A 6,224-nucleotide genomic window follows, 5' to 3' on the forward strand; every position below is an offset into this window, starting at 1 on the left:
AGAACCCCAAACATTAGATATTAGAACAAATAAAACAATAATAATACAATATATATACAAAATAACATTAAGAAGAAATATATATATATATATATAAACAAATTACAAAAACATCACTCGTGCATGTGTGTGTTTGTGTGTGTGTGGACAAGTTGTCCAAGAGATGAAACTCAAAGAAATTAATAAAATCAGTAAATATTAACAAGGGAGAGTTAGAAACAACCGAGTAAGGTTTCAGATTGATCAGATAAGAAATCGCCGCTCGATTGGCTTCATCTAGTTGAATGCGCATACACCGATGATTCCACTGCTGCGGCGGTGAGACAGTTGATAAAATTTTGCATTGATCGGATAAGAAATCGCCACTCGATTGCCTTCGTCTAGTTGAATGCGCAGACGCCGATAACTCCACTGCTGCGGCGGTGATACGACTTTGCAAGAAATTAACACAAAGGGAGAAAACTCAAAAGACGAATCTGAATGGTGAAAATTAAGAAAAAAGGGTTAGAAAAGACCTCGTAAAGTTTCACATTGATCAGATAAGAAATCACCGCTCGATTGGCTTCGTCTAGTTGAATGCGCAGATGCCGATGACTCCACTGCGTGTAAAATTTTGCATTGATCGGATAAGAAATTGCCGCTCGATTGGCTTCGTCCAGTTGGATGCGCAGACGCTAATGACTCCACTGCTGCGGCGGTGATACGGCTGTGCAAGACATTAACGCAAAGGGAGAAAACGCAAAAGAAGAATCTGAACGGTGAAAAGTAAGATGAAAGGGTTAGGAAAGAGCTCATAAAGTTTTGCATTAATCGGATAAGAAATCGTTGCTCGATTGGTTTCATCTAATTGACTGCGCAAATGCCAAGGACTCCATTGCCGCCGCACGAGACTGCAAGGTAAGGTTTTTCTTTCTTTGGTCTGTGCCTCCCTCTTTGGCTTGGCTATGCCCCCCTTTTATAAAAAAAAAAAAAAAAAATTCTGTAAACCCTAAAAAAAACTTCCTTTTTGATTTTATTTTTCTTTTTCTTTTCTTTTTTTTGCTTTTACTATTATGGTAATAATGAAAATAGTAATAGTAATAATAATTATTATAATAATAATAATAAAATCAATAAGGTAATAATAATAATAATAATAATAAATAATTGTAGTAAAAGTAAAAATAATAAAGATACTATCAATAAAATAATAATAATAAGACTAGTAATAATAATAATACTAATAGTAATAGTAAAAATGACAATAATAAAATAATAATAATAATTATTATAGCAAAAAATAAAAATAAAAATAAAAATGAAGTAATAATAATAATAATAATAATAATAATAATAATAATAATAATCATATCGGGCCTGGGTAAAAATGGGGTGTCTACAATAGGGAGAGGAGTTTAGTATTTCAAATGGTAGAGCTCTGAGATTCTGTACCAGATTGTGCATACTTGAAGATGTTGAGATTAAAAAATCTATCCTAGAGGAGGTACACAGATCCCTTTACACAGTGCATCCTGGTAGCACTAAGATGTATCGGGACCTCCGAGAGTCATTCTGGTGGAGTGGCATGAAGAGGGTGATAGCCCAGATTGTGAAGTAGTGTTTGACGTGCTAGCAGGTAGAGGCTGAGCACCAAAGAATAGCGGGATAGTTGCAACCACTCCACATCCCTAAATGGAAGTGAGATCATATATCTATGGATTTCATTACAGGATTATAGCCGACGTTGCATGGGAAGAATGCCATTTGGGTAGTTATAAACCGATGATCGGTGCAAAACTGTAAGTGCACAGTATCATAGTTTTATAATATAATGATGTGTAGAGTATCCTTCTCAGGGATTGATGTCTTAATTTTACCAAGTACCGAATTTATAATAACCTTGATTTTATTTAGAAAAATTAATAATTTTAGATTGCGAAATTTAAACAAAGCTACTTTAAATAAACTACTCAAGAGAATTTAAAAATGGATGCCGCGTATCACATTATTGATGGTGAAAACTTCTAGGAAATTGATTTTACCTAGTTTCTCACTATGCTTTACTTATTTAGTTAATTTGACTTCATTTCTTTATTTGTTAGCAAATTGCCAATTTTTCCAAAAGCCTCTTTCGATAGTCAATCAGAACCTATTCTTGTTTATTAAATAACATAAGAGTATGCAAATTAATAATGCAAGAACGCAATAAGACTCTCGATTTTTTAATGCTACGTAGGTTCAAACAAGTCTTTCGATCTCTATATTTACCTAGGCTGAATTATCCAAGATCTATCCTGTAATCCCCCCTTTCGATTGCAAATCACAAGACTAATATCATCTAATTAATGACTAGTCAATTAAAAGCATTAGGCACGAAATAACTCAAACAAACATTAATGAAAACTACTTCAGATTAGCATCAAAGAGTAAGCATTGTTCGAAACTGACTACATCGTTTTCCTAGAATACAAAAATTTAGTTCATTCCAAAAATTAAATCCAACAATAATGATTTCACCATGTTTTCTTTTATTTAGAGAGTAAAGGAAAAATCAACACTTGTAGCACCGTCGTCGCTCGCCGCGAACACCCAAAACACCGCCGTTGTTCGCCGCTTCTAGTTCCCAAAAAGATTTTAATTTGTTGCATGCGGCCACCTCTCCTTTGTTGATCATGTGTGTGTGTCTTCATAGCACCTCCAAAAGAAAACCACAAGAAAGCTCCTAAAAAATAATTTTTCAAAAAAACTGTGTGTGGTCCGGCCTCCCTTGTGTGTCTCACAAAAAAAAAAAAAATTTCTTCCTGTGTGGTTGGCCTCTCCTCCAGTAGCTGAATAACTCCAAAGCTTCCTTTTAATATCTTCTTGTGCACGGCTCCTCACCAAGAAACCCTATGCCTCCTTTTTATTTTAACTTTTCCAACTTCCTTTTTCTTTCCTTTATTTTCCTTTCTTTCTTTCCTTTCCTTTCCTTTCTTTCTTTCCTTTCATTCTTTCCTTTATTTTTTGTTATCTCAGAGCCTCACCCAGCTAAGATGACCCAGCAGCATGGTCGGGTCACATCTCACCTTTTTTTTTTCTTTTTTCCAAGGCACACAGTCTGCCCTTCTCCTTCAAACCCAATTTCGACCATCATATAGCTCATAACTCTCAAATAAAAAAACATAGAAGTTGTAGAGCTCTTTCTCAGATTTCCCCAGAATTTTGAATTGTCTCAATCGGAGCTCGGACAGAAATGTTACACCCAGATTATGGTGAATTGTCAAAATAGTCCACAAAACAGCGTATGGTAACTTCAGATCTGATTTCGACCTTGATACGGTTAGTATTTCGCAAAATGAAAAACTATAAAATTGTAGAGCATTTTCTTATATTTTTATGGCATTTTGAATCATCTAAATCGGAGGTCAGATAAGAGAGTTACGCTTAAATTACAAAGTACCATTGATTTTTAGCTTCCAATAGTTGCCCTGCAATAAAATATACCAAAATTTCATAAATTACTCAATAAAACCCAAATATTATAAATATGATACAATGTTAGAATATTGAGAGTAATTAGGCATTTAAATAAAAAATATAATTCGTAATGCATGAATTAAAGTACCTAATTACGCAATTTAAACACGTAATCATATCCCCCAACTAAAGTTTTGCTAGTCCCTAGCAAATAACGTGAACGCAATTTAGGGTAGTGTCATACCAATTTCAGTGAATGAATGTACATACAACACAATCATACCCTTTCACATATAGGAATATCACCAAATTACACACAAACTCATTCATACCCAATTCACGCAACTCTGAAATAAGTCATTTGTGTAAGTTTCATCATTATATAGCCATTAAGCATATTATACTCACATAAGATTAACCAGCAATCACAATTGAGAGTGAATATAGTCATACAAACTTGAGTATAAATAGGCAAAATCTCGAAGCATGTGTAATGTGTATGACTTGTTACACCCAAGAGATCTGTGGTTACCTACAGAATGTCGCTTTGACTTGGTCTAACTGGTATACCCTAAAAAACACTCAAAAATGATTGTTTCACTCGTCGTATATGAGGAGGAGTGTCATGATCAAACATCCCACATACTACAAGGAAAAAACGCTAATTGTATGGAGTGGACTAATCTAAAAAGGATCCATCCTAATTACGAGGTGTCAGGTCCTTCACCTTAGCATCTTCTCACCTACTCGCCATATCCAACCAAAACCACCCTAGATCAACTTATTCACAAATCAGGCATGAATACCTCTGAGGCATTAAGCGGGTGAAGAGTCTTCATATGCAGAAAACATGCGTCGTGTCCCTGACTTTTGTCGTAGTTGTGTGAAGCATGTATTAATCTTTCACCTCTTCTCGGGTATTTCTATTTCTTTTTTTCTTTCTTCTGCTCATTTTTCAATTTCTTTCTTTTCATGGTCGATTAGGACAATCATAACACTTCTTTTATTGTTTTCATACCACCCATGTGCATTAAGCTCGAACAAAAGTCCATGAAATAAGTCTATTTCTAGGGGTGGCTCAGCCTTCACATCTTGAGTAGGTTACAAGACCAAGGTTTCTATCTCCCCACTAGATGTCACCCTTAGGCTAGCAATCCAAAAACCAAGACTAGTGTACAAAGAATATCTAGAAGAAATAGGGAAAGTTGAGTTTCATGAATTTTGAGTTGACGTAAAAAATTCAAAAGAATGATAAATGGCTCATCAGTACCTCACAAGGTGTCAAAGTCGCCACAAGCACTCTCAATGTTCACAAGGTACCCTAAGCGCTACAAGTCACATGAACATGTATTTTTTTAAGCCTCAAGAGATACCATGTAGATTCAAGAGTTTATATAGTCAGATGAATACAATTGAACTACTAATCAACTTCTAATGAGTTACAATTCTTAGTTTAGCCATATAAAGAAACTACATATAATTGACCCAAGTGTGTACTCCTAGGTTATATGCAAGCATATGAAGGACATAAGTAGTGTCACGCATGGCCTAATCATCCATATTTTTACACTTTTTTTTTTCAATGTTATTCAAAAATGAGAAAGATTGAACAAAATAAAGAAACTTTCCTAACTTATTGGTGAATCTGTTGAGGAATTAATTTTTCAGCTCTGTACTCGTGCCAAATAAACTTGCATAAAAAATTGGATAATGCTGTCCAGATTTGGCATTTGCATTGAACTATTCTGTCCCAAAAATTGCTCAAAATAATTCACAGCCTCATCATGAACCATCTGCATATTTTCGAGCACCGAATCATTAAGAAGCACCATTGAATTCACACAAGAGTTAGGCCTTCTTTGCTTAAGTCACCATCAACTAGTCATTTCTTCTTTGCTTGCTATGCCAGCCTTGTCTCTTCCCTTCTATACCATACCTCCAATTTAGCCTTAGAAAAAAGGAACTTTTCTTCAACTGATTTTGAGTACTCTACCTATAGTAATTCTCATATTTTTTCACCTTTTCCTCCAACTCTTGTATGATACCACAAACATGACCAAAAGTCTGTTTGTTCCACACCCTAAGCTTTTTTTTTAGCCTTTTCAATTTACTCGCAAATTTACAAAACCTTAAATCCGCCACTATATGCTCTCTCCAAGATATTTCAACCATTTTCAAAAAATCCCCTGCGACGTCCACATGTTCTGCAATCTAAAAGGCGCTGGCCCATACCTTTCCCTTGATTTGTAAGTATTTTAATATAAAGCCAAATTCATATATATAACAAAATTAAAGTATCTTGTTCTATCCTCGCACACTTAAGTTGAACAATGTGAAGGCAAAACGTATTAAGTTGTAAAAAAAAGAGAAATATTTTCAGAGAGAATGGTTCCATCATGTACAATTTCAAATTCATATATCATATATAATGTGTTATATTAGTATTAGGATCAAAGTGTTAGTTTATACCTTTTTTTTATTATGGTAGGCCTCAGTAGTATGATCCCTTGTCACTTGTGTGAGCCTAAAAATATTCTAATTACATTTAGTAATATAAAACTTAAATTTTGAATTTGAATTTGTGTGAACTTAAGTAAATTAATGCAACATTAAGTTATATTAAATTTTTTTAAAAAATATTACATAAATCCAAATTCAAGTTCGAAAATCTTACTTTCAAATACCATGTAAGTCTTTTCATTACTCTCTAACCCTTGGTCAATATTCGCTAGACTTTGAAAGCACACTATTGATGGCACCTTGTTTTGTCTAAGGATTTAAAAAATAAA

Source organism: Malania oleifera, chromosome 8, assembly GCF_029873635.1.
Source record: "Malania oleifera isolate guangnan ecotype guangnan chromosome 8, ASM2987363v1, whole genome shotgun sequence".
NCBI classification, from domain to species: domain Eukaryota; kingdom Viridiplantae; phylum Streptophyta; class Magnoliopsida; order Santalales; family Ximeniaceae; genus Malania; species Malania oleifera.